Source organism: Pteropus medius, unplaced genomic scaffold (genome assembly GCF_902729225.1).
Source record: "Pteropus medius unplaced genomic scaffold, Ma_sr-lr_union100, whole genome shotgun sequence".
Classification (NCBI taxonomy): domain Eukaryota; kingdom Metazoa; phylum Chordata; class Mammalia; order Chiroptera; family Pteropodidae; genus Pteropus; species Pteropus medius.
In genome coordinates, this window is record NW_024344240.1 from 5,375,359 (window position 1) to 5,393,284 (window position 17,926).

Sequence of the window (17,926 nt, forward strand, 5' to 3'; positions counted from 1 at the left end):
ATAGTATTTGCTAGTTGTTGAAGTATCTAGAAGTCTGCGTATTGTGCAGGATGTTCCACAACTAAAGTGCCTGAGAGTAAACCAGGAGGCTCCGGGGAGACGAGGCATCCCTTCTTCCTTCTCTGGGGTGCTACAGCCCAAGCAGGACTTGCGGAATCAGGCTTTGGACTTGCTTGATTCATAATGTGGACTCCTTCCAGGTCTGCAGAGGCATTGGAGAGCGAAACGTTCTCAGGCTTGTAGGTAATAGATTGGGTGTTATGCAGAACAGAGTAAAACAGATATCTGCACCACGCCTTCATTTAGATACTAAATGGTTTTTAGAGAGGGATATTGATTAACAAACTGTGTCCTTGCTTCTGAGTGATGGGCAGCTCCTAAGAGCTGCGCTTTGCTGCTGATGTCGGTGTGAAGGGCAGCACCAGCATTAGTGGATTAGCCCGCTGCCAAAATGTTTGACCCAGAGTCCCTGCGAAGAGAGCTTCTAAGGTGATTCCATTTGCTGAATAGTCTCTATATAAACTTACATGGAGGTTGTAAATATAAAATATTAAAATATTTCCTAAATTGTATGGTGTGGAACCTATAAAAAGGTTTATCAATCAAAAAGTTTGGGAAATAAGGCATATTAATGTTATTATAATATTCATTGACTTTCACATTGAATATAAGATATATTCAAAGTTCAGTAAGATGTTGCAGCTAAGCAACCTGCTTAACCAGGAATTTTCCATCATTTTTTACTAGAAAAACATTTTTAATAGCATTCATGATTACTCGTTCTTGCCTTATCTATTGAGGTTTACTTCCTTCAGCATCAATCCCCCCACAACGCCCATTGCACAGGAACATACCCTTAATCCCAAGAGTGGGCTTCCAACAATCATGCTCAAACAATGGAACTAAGAAATTTGCTGAAATTGGCAGATCAGGTAAGAGGGCAATGTTTACATTACATAAGTAGGTGCTTAAAGCTCACACCTTCATGCTGCTTCTCTATCCTCTCGTCCTCATTCACATCCAACATCACCTTCTGATAAGATAGATGGAGAGACAGGAAGTCAAAATTAACTTCTCGATAGCCATTTGCCATTAACCATATGGAAAGATGAGTTAGGACCACTCTTTGTACTCAGACCTATTCCTGCCAGATCTTCTCTGGGCTGTGGACCAACTCTGGTCTGTGGCCTGTTAAGAAGTAGGCCACACAGCATGAGGTGAGCAGCTGGAGAGCAAGCGAAGCTTCATCTGTATTTGCAGCCACTCCCTAGCACTAGCATCATTGTCTCAACTCCACCTCAGATCATCAGGCATTGAATTCTCATAGGAGCACCGGCCCCTGGTACCAAAAAGGTTGTACACAGCTGGTCTACAGGATGGAGCTGGACATATAGGCAAGTTCAATTTTTGATTATGGGTTCTCCAAAACTCTAGATTCTCAGTTTTCCTGGTTACCTCCTGACTCCAAGAGGTGCCACTGTCTAGGAACAACATGAACATGAACTTTCCCAAAGTGTAGAGCCCCTCTCGTCTTCACTAGTTCACAATGGTTTTGAGATTTATCATTCTCATTTTCTATTCCCAATCTCTTTCAAAGCTTTGAGGTAGTCAAGCACCTGTTGGTGAAGATTACAGTAATAACTGCCATTGTGGAAATGAACCAGGCTCATGCAGCCTTGAAAAAAATTTCTAATAAGATATTAGAGAAAATCTACAGTTTAGGATTAAGTTTTCTATGACGTAACTGAGGAAAAGAAAATGCTGGTCCATAGAGACAGGAGGGATAGCAGATGCCCAGAGAGGAGCAGAGACAAGAGACAAAGAGAGGATCCCAGAGTCTGGTTCCAGACTCTTCCTGAAGCCATTCTCAGATATCTCCTTTCCTGGACACTCCCGTACCTTTTTTTCTGAGTCCATATAAACTCAAGGTGGTTTTTGCTTCTTGGAACAGTGCTTCTAACCAGCATCACGCCAGGCAACATCATGGACATCCAGCACTCAATTAAGGTGTACTTTGTAGGCTGGAAACCCTGGGAGCTTTCCAGGAATGTAAGGGACAGATACAGAGATGGTACCATCTACATTTTGTCTATGTCATCGCATACTTAATGATCACTATTATCCAAAGTGCAGCTCCAAATTATGTTATTACCTCAATAATGACCTATTAAGTTCATAAAAAAAATTAGATGCAAAGATGCAAAGAAAGTAAGACATGTTTTCAAAGGCTGGAGACTCCCAGCCTTGAGGTGAGGATGGATACTAGATAAGAATGAAATTATCAAGAAGGGCCTAAGAGAAAGTAAAAATCCCAAGAGGTCAGGGTCAGAATCCAGTGTCTCACTTTAAAATCTTTTGGCATAGCACTTAACTAGATCTGAGTTAGAAGAATGATTAAAAAAAAAAAAAAAAAAAGGACAAACTTAAAAATGCTAGGGATATAAAACTGACTGTGCTTTTCATAGCTGTACTCTCTGTTCTATGCAGCCACACTCCTTCACCAATTTGAGCTCTTTTATAAGAAATAAATGATTATTGATGTCACAGTGATCTTCCTGGACAACGTTAGTCTCAGCCTCTGCCGACCATCACAGATGAGAGCATAGCAACCAAGCAATTCAAACTGAGAAGCCACAGAACTAAATCCATCATTGCTGAGGGGATTCAATTCAGACATAACTTAGAGAATAGGCAACAAATCAAAAAGCAGAAGATTTTGGTACTGAAGAATAGAAAGCTGAACATGTTAGGTTTTTTTTTAATTCATTATTTTTAAAAGTCATATTAAATTGTTATTATTGTGTCTCTAGCAAGGTCTTATGTGGGTAAAACAAAATCTAGGGAGATAAAGTACCATTAAGTATCATTTGACTCAAGACCCCATTCTATCTCTGTATATGTTCGTTATTCCCATTATGGACTGCTGCATAACAAACCACCCCAAAATAGTGGATTAAAAATAACAATTTATTATTATTATTATTATCATTATTATTATTAATTATTAAATTATCAAGATCTCTCACATAGTTGGAGTTAGAGGGTATTGAGTCATCCCCAAAGCTTCCTTACTCACACCTCTGGTGCTGTGGCTGAGAGACAAGGACAACTCGGGTTCTTCTAACAGAAACTTGCAGAAGGTACACGGCCTTTTCTAGTGCAGCCTTGGAAGTCATGCAATGTTACTTCTATCACATTATATTCATAAAGTCACAATGGCCCATCTAGTTTTGAGGGGAGGGGACAGACACTTCATCCCTTGATAAGGATGGAGTGTCTGTGAATTTGCAGATATGTTATGAAATTCATCATATTTCTACTGTCGAATAAATACTTAACCCATAAAAAGTTCTTTTTAGAAGTATTTTCTAACCATTAAGTACTTTGAAGTAATTTTAATTTTGCTTAAAACCGCTGTTTCACATGAATCTAGCTGCATGAACAGGAGAAATTTACATAACTTTTCTGCAGCTCTGTTTTCTTGGCATCAAAAGAACAATGATTTTTAGGAATATTAGGAGAATTAAATAAAATGAGCTAAATAAAGGGCTTAGTATAATACATGTCTGATAGTGTTTAATTAAGTAATAATTAATAACAAATTTCATTTTCAAACACCTTGCTTTCAAATCATCACCGTCTAGCTTTCTAGCTTATTCTAGTGTGACTTGACTCCAACATTTGACATGTCATCCATAATTCTGCCAGCTATGTGTTTAGAAATACATGGAAAGCACTGACTTGATAACTGAAGCACTGGAGTGTGAAGGATTAAGAAAGAGGGAGACTCACTGATCACTTTGTACCTTTATGGACATTAAAATTTTTAACATATACCATGAACTACTTATTCTAAAAAGCAAATGAAAATATATTTAAAATTTTTAAATTACAAAGAAAACATTTGCTTAATTAATAAAATAAGAATCCCTTGTTTGCTATCAATAAGTAATTTAATTTCAGCAACAATAATTGATATACTGATTTAACCTATCCTGTTGGCTGTTTGAACTGAACTATAATTTTATAAAGTTTGCTTTTCTCTTTAATTGATTCCTATAACTATGAGATAATACAAAAATATTTATTGGTCTCTGCTCCTGGTTCCTGACTCACAGCTTCTAAAAACCTTATAATTTCCTGGGTGATGGGAGTTTCATTTGTTCTACTGAGGCAATTTTGATTGGGCTCCTGGATGAGGGTCATTCACCAAAAAGACCAAGCCATGACTACAAGCTTGGAATGTTCAGTCCCACTCCCCCATTCTCTTGAGAAGGGAGAAGGGCTGAAAATTGAATTAATGATTGATCATGTCTATGTGAGGAAGCCTCCATAAAAACCCTAAAAGTATGGGGTTCAGAGAGCTTCCAGGTTGGTGAACACATCGACACCACAGGAAAGAAGCTCCTGTACTTGAGACCCTCCCAGACCTTGTCCTGTGCGTCTCTTTATCTGGTTGTTCATCTGTCTGCTTTCTCATATCCTTTAATTAATAAACTGGTCAAAGTGTTTCCCTGAGTTCTGTGAGCCACTCTAGCAAATTAATCGAACACGAGGTGGAGGTCATGGGAACCTCCAATTTGTAGCCAAACGAGGCAGAATTTGTGGCTGACCTGGGGCCCTACCACTAACGATTAGCACTGGACGGTGGTGGAGGTGTGTTGTAGGCTAAGTCCTGACTCGGTGGGATTGGATGCCGTCACCAAGTAGATAGTGTCAGAACCGAGTTAAATGGTAGGACATCCACCTGGCATTGTGGAGAACGGCTGGTGTGGGGAAAACCCTCTGCATACTTAGTGACCAAGAATGAAGCGTTTTGTGTTGGGGGGCAGAAGACTCACAGAGAAGAATCAACTTGTTTTTTCCCCCAAAATGGGAGAAAAATACTAGAGATTTTCCTGTACAATAACCAACAGTGATTTCTTTTAAATTATTTACAACTTGTCTCAATTATCCTAGTCAGCTCCTTTCACTCTTTCCAAATAAATATGATTGCAAAAAATTAGGTGAGAATTCCTGGACTTTCCTAATAGGTCTTCAAGTCCTTATTAATCTCCGCAGATACCTTGCATGGATTTCCTATTAGGAGATTCTTTTTAGTACCACAAAGGAAATAGAGGCTGGTCAATAAAATGATTTAAATTATGCACCAATAAACATGTCTTTTTTCTTTGAATTTTGATAAACCTTTTGCTGTAGACTTGATTAGCTCCCAGGTCAGGTGATTTCACGTGCCACAAGCACCTTTAGAATGTGGTGAGAGCCCTTTTCAGCACCCTTGCTCAACCATGCTGAGGACTGCGGTGGGGACACAGTCCTCCCTGGGTGTTCCCATGTCAGTCTCAAGGTGGGAGGGCAGGGTTCTGTGGATGAAGTTGGCAAAAGTATAGTTGTCATTGTAATTTTATATTGGAAAAGACAAGAAAAACTCAGTATGTGATAACTATTGAAAATAAGGTTGGACAGACTCTTACTGGCTGATTTCAAATGGTTAGGAAGCCCTGTGGTCAGAACTTGGAATCTTCTCCTCACGGTTTCCTTCCAAATAAAAGATCTGGATGGATAACCTCTCCGAACTTTTCCAGATAAACAATTCTGATTCAGAGATCCGGGTATTTATGTAAGCTTATTCCTGCTTTTGCCACCAGGGGGCGTCTAGAGTGGTCTGAGACTTGAAGCTCTCATGCCTTTGGAAATGGCTGCTTCTTTCTCTTGAAAACTGGGGTTCACATATATGTTCCTCAGGACTGAGGCAGGGACTGGGGCTGCATCGGCAGGGAATTGGGCGGATGTATTTCACGTGCCCCAGAAGGACGTGTGAATTGGAGACAAGCACAGGCAGGGCCTGGGTGTTTTGGGGAAACACCCAACACTGCGTTGCCTGCCTCACCAACGTCACTGCAAAGCCGAGGGCCACTGTCTCCCTCAGGAGTTCCCAGCATGCAGGCACCTCCAGAATCTCCTAGACCTGCTTACTGGAAGCCCTCTACTAATTCCCTACCTGTCCTCTCAGCAGACTTTGCTCCAGCAGGGCCTCAGTGGGCCTGGTTTCCCCAGTTTTCTCACTGTGGGGAATGAGCAAAGGGGTCTGATATGTCTCCTTCAGGGTCCCGTCAGTGCAGGAAACAACCTGGACTCTTAACTCACACGTTTAAAGATTTGTACTGGCCCTCTTGCCTGCTTCCCCCACCCACCAAGGGACACTGAGTTCGCCCCACCCTATTGGAAAAATTCTGAGCCACCATCTGGGCAAGTGACAGAGAGCACAGCTGTGAAAAAGAAATAGTGTATGAAGTTCTTCTTGTCACCTAATAAACCCGCCATCCCCAGTATCTCTCTCACCCCTTCTCTGCCTAGATATGAATGTTCATTCATTTATGCAATCATTTAACAAGTAAATGAGAATAATAATTGAGAACGAACCTTGCACCAGGTACTGAGAATATAGTGAGAGACAAGTGGGCTTCATTGGGGCCTTCCTTAGACAGAGAACATTTTGTAGTCAGCTTTTCTAGCTCTCTTAGGCATCTTCTGACTCTTTGAGTAAAGTATTATTTTTCCCGCAGCTAATAGAAACTTCTGTGAAGAAACTAGCCTTGTTTGGAGGCATGTTTTGCTCAGCCTGGCCTGGAGAAAGAATAAGCTTTCAAAGACTATGGGGTCTGGCCTCTGGGATGTCATTGAAAGGTGATGCTGCTCTGCCTGAGCTAAGTGGAGGGGGTAAAGGGGGCAAGACACCCCGATGCCATTGTGGGGTGGGGTTTTTTGAAAGGAGAAACATACAGACGGGGAATTTATATGTGTTTGGGGGTAGGTAATGGGAAGATGCTGGTAGAACTGCCTGGTCCTGAGATCAAAGCTGTGGGCACAACTAGAGAAGCAGACATAATTTGTAAATGACAATACTGATTGGAGATGTGGCGCTTGGTGTATGATAATGGCCATACTGAGTCCAGGAACGACCATCACCCCATTGGCGGAGACTGAGCAGAAGAAAGCTTAGTTACACCAATCCAGAATCAGACAGCCACAGGGAGGATTCCTGTGTCTGCAGCATCAAGGCTCACATGTGCACCTTTCATTCCACAGGCAAGAAAAGGTGAAGCAAGGGAGAATATTAAGGATAGAACCTGGGAGAATGTTTGATCATCATTATAAAACTCTAAGTGGGCACAAATAAGAGAGATTAAGTTATGTGGACTTTGTCAGACAGAAGGTGCTCTCCTAAGCAGGAGAGAAAGGGATTAAACCCAGTCTGAATCCACTAGCCAAGCTTCTGCCTGGAGGAAAGGGTTTCTTTCTCTAACTAGCACAAAAATGCCCTCTGGACTAACAGCAGCCTGGTGAGAACTTCCTGTGATGACTCATTTTATGCATCAACCTGACTAGGCCACAGGATGCCAGATATCTGGTTAAACATCGTTTCTGGGTGTGTCCGTGAGGGTGTTTTCAAAAAAGATTAGCATTCGAATTTGGTGGACTGTGTAGAACAATTCTTTCCTCCACGTCCCCTCCCCCCGCCCCCCGCTCAATGTGTGCAGACTTCATTTAATCCAGTGAGCAACTGAATGGAACAAAAAGGTGGAGGAAGGGAGAACTCTCTCTGGCTGACTGCAGAGCTGGGACATCAGTTTTCTCCTGCTCTCAGACTGGGACTTACAGCGTCTGTAATCCTGGTTCTCAGGCCTTTGGAACTGCACCACTAGCCTGGTCGCAACTCATAGATGGTGGGGCTTCTCAGCTCCCATAATAATGTGAGCTAATTTCTCCTAATAAAACTCTGGAAAATGCTGACGGAACACCACTTTTATGCTGTTCGACTCGCTGATTGCCTGCTACCCCTGCTCCTGGTGTTCAGGTCTAGTCTCCGGTCTGGCTGCAAAGACATTTTACCTTTCTGTTCTGCATCTAGTTACCATTCTTTTTTTTTTCTTTCTTTCTTTTTAATGCCTATAGCACCTGGTCTTCCTAGGTGGTCTCTCATTCAAGTACTAATCAGGCCCGACCCTGCTTAGCTTCCGAGATCAGATGGGATCGGGTGTGTTCAGGGTAGCATGGCCGTAGACCTAGTTATCGTTCTATTGCTAGCCCTTCTTTACCAAGAAGTTTCCTGGGATTCTCAAGTTTCTTAAATGAGAGGCTTCTTTCTGTGCTTTGGTGACATGCCTGTCTTCCTGTAAAATTTTATACTTCCCTTCCCACAGAAATTTCCTTAAAGAATGTTCAAAATCTATCCCTTTGAAAAATTCCCCGTTTCCCTGTTACAAAATCAATGAATTTTCCTGTTTCTTGTGAAAGTTTTTCCCTGCTTTAGTCCAGAGTAAATGAATTTTGGTATGAAACTCAATCTTTGATGAACTATATTTAGAGGATAAATCTTCTACATAAATTTAATCTTAAAAAATTTTCAGTCATAAATATGTTATCTATGTGTCTAAATTAATTCAAACAACTCTCAGAATTTAAATACACCTTCCTTCTTCTTGAACTTTCATCTGGACTTTAACATAACTAACCTTATTCTGTTTTATAGTTACAATTAATATTTTTACCAAGAGTCTCAAAATATATTCATTTCCAGGGGAATGTAAAATTAAACTTGACATCAAGAATTTTTTGGATACCCCTTGCCGATTTAATCTTGGAAACAGAAATCAAATTCAAACGTTAATCTGTCTCATTAATCAGTAGGTTTTGTGAATGTAGCCACACACCATGTCACATGAGCCAGCTTAAGCCCATTTGAAAATTAATTGTACCAGGGCAAATTTAACAACTACCACCACCAACAATGTGGAGTCCATCAGAAATGTGTAATAAAGTATGAAAACGATTATATCCCATTTGCAAGTGCTTTAGCTAATTCAGCTCTGGTGCTATAGAAATATTTTCTGCTTGTCTACCTGTCCCGAGTGGTAATAAAGTAACTTAAGATGACTTTTGTGTTATTCAAATTTCCAGAAACACCTTTTTTTCTCAATTTGCACTGACAACTGAACATTTAAAAATAATGTTTATAAAGCTGAGTATAAAAAGAAATAATTTAATAACTATTATTTTAAATATATTGTAAGAAATTATTTTTAAAAAAGAATTTAATAGGCAACTAGTGAGAGAGTGTTATAGGCAAAACTTTCCTACACTATTGTGAGAATATAGCATGGTATAGCTGCTGTGGAAAACAGTCTAACAGTTTCTCAAAATGTTAAACATAGAGTTATTCATGTGACTCAAAAGTTTCACTCCCAGGCATGTATCCAAGAGAAATGAAAATATACATCCATTCAAAAATTTTATACACCATGTTTATAGCAATATTATTCATAATAGCTCAAAGGTGGACGCAATCTAAATGTCTACCAATTGATAAACTGATAATGAAAATATGGTATATCCATACCACAGAATATTATTCATCAATAAAAAGTAGATGAACCTTGAAAATTTACTGGCTTAGTAAAAGAAGCCAGCCATAAAAGCCAGTAGTATTTGTATGTAATGTCCAGAATAGGCAAATCCATAGGGAGAGAAAGTAGACGAGTGATTGGATACCAGAGGACAATGAGAAGTGACTGCTGGAAGGTACAGGGTTTCCTTTTGGAGTGAGAACAATGTTCTAAGATTATATCATGGTCATGATTGTGTAAGTCTGATGATAGTACTAAAAATGACTGAGTTTTACATTCTAAAGGGGTAAATTTTATGGTGTGTGAATTATTTCTTAATAAAGCTGGTTTGTTTTTAAAAAGAAGCATATTTGTGGATAATGTTTGAAAAAGCTAGGTTGATAGATTATCTATTTGTAGAAGGGGTTTCTTGTTACCTTCTTAAAGTTGCAAATGTGTAGATTTCAGGTTCGTTCCTGGGAACTGGCTCTCACGGCATGTGTACAAATTTACCTGCCATTCATTCTCTTCCAGGCACCATCAGAGTTCTATTCTGATTCTTGAAACTAAAGGGAGGCAATTTCACTTTCTGAAGAGGTCAAAGTTTACAGGTTTGGTGTCAAATATAAATACTCTTGAGAGCAAAGCTTTTATTGCAGAGCCTGGAAAATACATTGATTTAAACAAAATAAAAGATATATTGACAAACAGAAAGCTATAGTCAGCCAGTCTTTCATTCTTTCAATCCATAAATATTTATTGAGCACCTACACATGTAAGGTAATGATATTTTTGGAGCTGGGAATAAAAATATTGAACAGGACAAAATTCTCGCCCTTTAGTGGAGAAAACAAACAATAAACAAATAAATAGATTAGTAATACTAAACTCGGTCAGGTAATGGTAACTGTTCTAAAGATAAATAAGTCAGATAAAGGGTAGAAAGTTCTGGAGTAGAAAGTCTTAATAGAGTGGAAGGAGGACCTCTTGGTGAGGAGAGACCTAATTGAAGGAATGTAGGTATTATATGTGAACATATTTCTGTAAAAGAAAGAGCACATGCAAAGGCCCTGAGGCAGCAGTGTACTTGGTGCATCTGGTACATTAAGGACTGTATTGTAGTGGAGCCCAGAGGTCAAGGGCAATCGTAGATAGAGATGAGGCCAGAGAAGGATAAGGAGCAAGAGCATGTAGCGTCCTGGAAAGATCTTTGAATTTTACTGTAATATCAATTGAAAAAGTTAAAAGCTAGATTTTTTTTCTTTATTTTTCTGCTGCTCTGATTCTCATGAAATCAATAAAAAATTCAGCCTTAGAAGGTGCACTGACCCATATTTTCTAAATTTCTGATAAATCCGATTTTCCATTTTTTAACACTTGTATATGCTCCAAAAAACAGATGAAAAGTTGAAATCCCAAATGTTTTCTTTCCAAATTACATCACTGTTTAAATCTACCAGTGATCTCGTTAAAAAATCATTTATTGTGTGAGAGAGCATTTGCAGGGATGGAGCATGAACCAGGAGGAGAGGCTGCTTGTTGAGCGGGTTTGCAGCAACTGCTGGCTGGTCTACTTTCTTTGGCATATCAAAGGCATGTGGAACAATTCAGCTGTGTCTTCTTTGTACTGAAATAATTGTTTCATTAAGCAAATAAACCAAAGCAGCTGGCAAATCAACCAGTTGATTTATCGGTGCTTTCACTTTTTAGTTGGTTGTTTTGTTTTTGCTACAAGCTTAGAGTTCTGGAAATAAGGAATTTAATGAGTAATTCTCAGGCTAAAAACATTCCCTTCCCTGTGGAACTAGACAGAGAATTAATGACATATTGGTTGATAAGCTGTTTTCTCTCTTCCGCGATTTGGAAAAAAAAAAAAAAAAATCAGTAACCCATGAAACATGGACCCCGTATAATAACCTATAAGAAATCATTTGCTTTTATCCCACACCAGACCAAAGCAGGAAGCTTGATGCACACCACAGACAGCTCCACCTGTTCAGTGTACTATTGAGAAATGGATATTCTAGGAAAGATTTTGTGAGACAATGGAGGAAGGAGAGGGAAGAAGAAGTTAGCTTTATAAGTAACATTTCATTCAAAAAATTCATTCTAGACCTTCTCTTTTGAGGTGTCTAAAATATTTTCTCCAGTCTTCTGGATCAACTTCCATATTCTGGAGGGGGTGGTACACCAAGACTTGTGGACAACACTTTTTACTGTTCCTCAGGTATGCCCAGTTGAGGGGAGAGCCAGGGTCTAAATTTCATTCTGCTATAGAAAGTTTAAGTAAAATACCTTGAAATAAACACACACACACACACACACATACACACACACACACACAACTTGTGAGACAGTAGAGGGTAACCTCAGGCTACACTAAGGTGGACACGGGAAACTCAACGAACTACTGGGGCTGAGACCCAACAGGCAGAAAGTGGTGTCCAGATTGCTGCCCACAGCTGGAGGTGGTAATCTCAGGCAAAAACTCAGCATCAGGGAGTTTCCATCCAATTTCTAGAAGTGGGGACGAGAGTAAAAGAAGGAGTTCCTAAAAGGAAAATGGAGTAGGATAATAAGGTGGCCTCATAGCCAGTGATTAGAGAGCTACACAGACAGTTGGCAAAAGAACAACCAATGGATCTAGAACTTTAATCGCTAGATCATATCAGAGGGAAAGGGGACTAGAAGTGATGGACACAATTGCAAAAATGAGGCATTTTTCTCTGGTCTGAGAGGGAGATCCACCGGCATGTACTGGGGCCCTAACAACTTGCAAGGTAGATTTGACGCAGTAGCTGAGAAGGTGGAGGTAGAGTTAAAGGATAGCATCTGGAGATGGTGATGCACTCCAAAGCTAAATAAAACAAAACAAAAGGACAGCAACGCAGGTAGTTGTTACTATCTACTACTGCTAGGTCTGAAAGAGCAAGAAGAGGAAGCAGCTTTGTGAGAGGACCACTCAACATGAGCTATGGCCTTTGGTCCCGAGCAGAGACCTTGCTGATCTTTGGTCTGGTAGGAGGGAGCTCAGGGAACACATAGTCTGATTTCTCTCTTTTCCAAAGCTATGATCTTTTGATGGTGCTTCCCCTTGGCCAGAGAGTAAGAGACCCCAGCTGAAGCTCTTCTAGAAGACAGTCATCAGGAACAGGACAGGTTAGTGGGTGGAGCCAGAGGGGCAGACATCTAACTGCCAGCACAGACCCTGGGAACCAGGGTGGGTTCGATTCCTTCCAAACAGTTTATTTACATATATATATATATATATGTGTGTAATATATATATTACATATATATTAATATATAGTCATATTTATAAGAATATGACCTCTGAATAAGTTCATATTTATGTACGAATTAAATATACAACATATACATATATTCCTTCTCAAGATTGCTTGCAGTTGCGTGACTAAATTTCATTTTTATAATGTTTTAGAAACATTGAGAAAGAACACCTTGTATTCAAGATACTTTTTCCTACATTTCATAAAGAACAAAGTTCCAAGCCTTGTGTGAAATACAGATAGATTTTTTTTTACAGTAAATCAAGCATTTGCACCAGAAAACCAATTGCTAATGATGCTTTCTTTACTCAGAGTTGGTCTTTATTAAATTCTTTGAGTGTGCCAACTTTTTTCTTCTATCAATAAATCAAAGTCAGTAGATAAAATGTATTTTACGATTACAAAATGAAATGAAACTTACCTTCTGATATTTAAGGCTAAAGCCTTAAGTGGTTGTTTTATGGACATGAACTCTACCTGGGACATGCTGACTTGAGGCCCATACTTTGTCCATCAAGAGGGCAATGAACTCTGATGTAAGTCAGAGTGTGCAGAAATAGATACTGACCTCCCTCTGCAAAAGAATGTCACCTCAAGGGCAACTGGTAAGGAGAAGAAAATTAAATCTTTGGGCTAAATTATGGATTTGCAGTGAGGCAATCTGACCATTCTGTTTTTTCCCCTGAATAGAAATCCCATGTGCCATTGAAGGGACACACCATGTACTGTGTAGGCCGGTTAAATGACCTAAATAAAGCACAAAGGGGAAGCAACTAGAGAAGTAGATATTATCATGGAAAACAACTTACAGGAAATAAGTACAGTGCTTTCAGTGGAAGTAGTCTACATCGTTTTCTTGTCCAATCAAACATTAAAACAAGTGCGAGACACTGAGAAGTAGGTGGAGGTTGGATTAAAGGTGGAGAATAATAAATTCAGAATCTGAGACCTTGTAAAGTCGGAGAGAGCTCAGTTTAGCAGAATAAAACAGGAATGGGCTCATCACAACTATGTGGCTCTGGGCAGGTTATTTTATTCCTTTTCCTTTTCTATAAAATGAGAGTGGTATGATAATACTTGCTTCACTCACCTCGGTGCAAGAAACACACACATTTAAGGGTTTCATCTGCAAGACAGCATAATCTAGTCTGCTATTTTATAATGTATGCATAAAGAAGAAAGATAGAAAATGGGTTTTTGTAAATTTCCTAGACCATATCTAGTGGTGGTGGGAATCGCTTCACTTATAGGAATTAACTCAGGCCTAATTGGAGGCTGGTTGGGTAAAATGATATTTATTACCACTAATGACACCCCAGCAATGAATAGTGATGGGTAGTGAGTAATTTGAATAATGACTTTGGCAGATGGTAAAGACAAGCCAATACTGTGTCACTGAGAGAGATGTACTCTCCTATATTTACAGAGAAAATCAGATGAGAGTCCAGTTAGATAATTGTATGATGACTCATTGAGTATAAAGAGAAAGCATATAAATATTACAAATGCTTTACACAAACTGAAAGGCATGAAGAGAGACAGATGCATTGAAGTGACTTTCTTAATGAGTTTGTTTTCTAACCCTAAGCATGATCTAGCCTCAACTCTCTTTTTACTCCCAAGTGGTTGTTTAATATAAATTTTACTGACCCTATTAGTCTAATAATTAAGACTTACCTGGAGCGAATATTAAGAGTAATTACATTAAAGACTGATTTATGTTTACTTTTTTAATATTTTGGGGTTCCTTTTTTGGTTCTGTGGGTCATGCTAGACACTGAAGAGCCGAAATAAAGGTCCCTGCCTCTGCCCTGACACGATCAGTTGGGCTACCATCTTGGCTCCCATTAGTACTCATAACTTGAGCTCTAGGTCCGGGGTAGGTCAGCCTGGTGGTAAGAGGCAGCTTATGAGCGTCCGTGTTCCATTTATGTGCTAGAATTAATGGCTTTTTTATGCAAAACTGGAGCAGCTTCTTTCATTCTTGAGGTCTTTTAAGTATGACATAGAAATCTTTATTTGCATTTGAAATTTACCTTTGAGGTTCCTAGATGATAATGGGGCCATATTGGCTTAGTCGTCCAATGCACAGAACTCTGAAAGAAAAAAAAAACTGAAAATGTTGAAGAAACCATGGAGAACATCTTCAGATGGTTCTTGAAACAGTGGTTCCTGGGTCTCATAGTTTGTAAGTTCAGGGACCATAATCTCTTTCCATTTCTCTTTCAAAATCTTACCATCCTTCAAATCTCCCTTTTCAATGAAATCCTTCCTCAACACTCTAGAGAAAAAGAGCATCCCTTTCTTTCCTAAATCATGTAAGACTCCATCTCTTTGCCAATTGCTGGATATTTACCCTAAATTTTTATTGGTCTATTTGATTACTCATTTCCTCCTTTAATCTGAAAGCACCTAGAGGTAAAATGATGCCATACAGCCCTGCATCCGCCAGCTACTATACATAGTAAGTTTTCAGTGACTATATCTTGAAAGAATTAACTCATTAAAAGTATACATTTGACTTTTTATTTATTGAGTGGAAAAAATCTTAGTGCCTTTGTCATTTAACAACATGCTAAACAAAGAGATTGATAATGTCAAGGTGTATTAATGAATAACAACTCAATGTCCAACTTCGATCTTTATGGTAAAATAGGTGAGAAATGGTAGCTAAATTTTTCAAATAATGAGTTAACTTTTAATAAAAGCATAACCATTAGGACTACGCCCTGGACTAGTTAGTGTTCTCCTTGACTGTCTTCGCTCACCCTCAGGCAGTGACCCTCATACCAAAGCAATTTGTCATTCGAGGGAGTTTTATTCCTTCTCACCTGGGCATAGTCAAAATTCCTTTCCAAATGTCAAAGCTGTAAATACTAATAGATTGTGTAGATGTCCTTTTGGAATTCAAAATTGAACTATACACTAGATTTGTAGAGAAATATATAGAATGCAAAGATCTAGGTTTTTTTGTTTTTCAAGTATGAAGTGGGGAGGACTGTTTAGAGTGAGAAGATGATAGTCCACAGGGACAAAGCTGAGGGACTTCGAGTACCCTTTCATCATCTTTCAAGGTATATTCGACAAATAAAAGATTTTACAATCCTTCGAGGTACTCTTTTTCACCTTCTCTGGTCTGGCGGGTTCATGAAATTCTAACCAGTAGATCATGTCACCCAATGAATTAAACTCTTGTCCCCAGCATGCCTGGGTAAAAGTACACATGATGTAGGTGGAATAGGCAACAGATTCACAGAGATTAATTTTGCAGATCAAATGGCTATTGAGGGAGAATGATTAGTCCTGAAGGAATGGACCACAGAGTGGAAAATGTCCAGTCTGAATAGTACTGGGCAATGCACACTTGAGCAAGACACCACAGTGTCTGGCCTAGTAAGCTGAGGACAGGTGGGGCAGCCTAAAGGTTCTAACCGCTGGGGTGACCGATCCAAACACGATTCTCTGCTGGGCCTTCTGAGGCCAGGAGCAAGATGCAAATGTTATTAATGCTTCTCAGGTTTTGAAATATTCTAAATAGCTAATGACATGATGTCAGAGAGGCAAGAACAATGGATTTGGAATGGAAAAGTCTGCATTTCAGTTGCTGACCCTTTCCTTAATTAGCCACGAAGTTGTTGAGGCCATTTACTTATTGTCCTCTGACCACCACGATTTCATCTGTTAAACACACACACACACACACGCACTTTCATGAGGTCATTGAGAGTGCAGCAGAATGACAATTTGCTCTGTTTGCCTATAGTTCCTCTTCAGTGTTTCCCTATATCCCACCTCCTTCACAGTCAGGTAACAGTGAGAGTTTCTTTACGAATTTCCTTAAGTTTTTGACTTTTGCAAACCACAACTGAGAAAATAGTTGAGAAAGTAGGTTTATGGGTCTAAAAACTCTGTGTTTGATAATCAGAACTGAGGTCGATAGGATGCCAAGTATGATGTTTAAGTCATAGCATCAAGTATGTGGGTTTCTCAAAAGCAGAGAACATTCTATGCCCACTGGGCGAGCCAGTGGAGGAGAGGAGTATTAGAACCCCAAGGTAAATTTGGGTATTGGACAGATTGTGTACCCCATGTTCTTCTGGAGATGTAGAAGGTGTATAGCTAAGAGTTCCTTGCACGACCATAAAAAGCAAGGAGTAGGATGAATGAGACATTGTGTGTTTACTTAGGAAGGGCCCTGAGACAGCACTCCCTGGTTTCACTAGTAAGGCATGAGATATGAGATGACTTTGACAAATGCCCTTTGGAGGAACTAGGAAGTAGTCGATAAATTCGGTACACCTGAGAAAAACCCTTGTACTTGGGAAGAAGCAGTGCAATGGTAGATGGTAGCGTGAATAAACAAATATTCCAGCATTTGACAGCATCAAAGGATAACAACCCAGAACCAGAACTGATGACAGACATCAGTGGGTACACAGTTTAGTACAAACACATAATGACCAATAAGCAAATGTTGCACTTCATTCCCTCCCACTTACCTTGCTAGTACATAACTTTCTCTTCTCTCCCTTCAAAAAGCTTGGGTAAGGGAAAGAGGAAAATTCTACATCGACTAATAAAACTCTAACATGCATATTAACTTTTCTGCCATCAGTTAAAATGATATATTATGGTAAAAATTTATTTCAGTCATACGACATGTTAGATTTTTATACTCCTGAGTTTGTGATTTATGAAATCAATGCCAATTACATTATGCTTAATGAGATAATGTGAGTGATACAGAATTTTGAAAATTTGAAGCATTATTTAAAGACTTAATAATAAAGACAAATAGAAACTGAGTAACTGCCTTTAAAAAAAAAACCAAACAAACAAAAACTGTATAGATGTATTTGTATTTACCAGACAGGATTTGTTACCTACACATCGATGGTCACTTCTCTTCTTCCTTCCTTTCTAATACTTTTGTTCAGGTATCCATTCTATTATTCTGGCCACATCTTTTCAGGAAGGAGACCTCAGATGGTGACTCGCTATTGCTCAAAGCCAAACATGGTAGACCTTTCCCCTTGCAAGGACTGGTTTCTGTGTGGGCTCGTTATGGCCAATGAGACATGAGCATAAATAGGCTTCTGGGTATCTGGGAAAAGTTTTTCTTGCTGATGATGAGATTTATGAAACAATACATCTTTTTTTTTTTTTTTTTGCCTCAGAATGTTGCCATGCAAACACAATACCTGTGAAATGAATTAACAGGATGTCAGAGCAGAAAGACTGAGACTTGTTA

At 39.2% G+C, this 17,926-nt stretch overlaps 1 non-coding gene across 1 annotated transcript; it reads right to left on the minus strand.

Moving 5' to 3' along the window:
* Positions 1 to 7,947: 7,947 nt before the first annotated feature.
* LOC120607465 (5S ribosomal RNA) lies at positions 7,948 to 8,066 on the minus strand. Its single transcript, XR_005654161.1, has one exon. It is a non-coding gene; the product is annotated as a 5S ribosomal RNA (ribosomal RNA).
* Between the last annotated feature and the right edge of the window lie 9,860 nt (positions 8,067 to 17,926).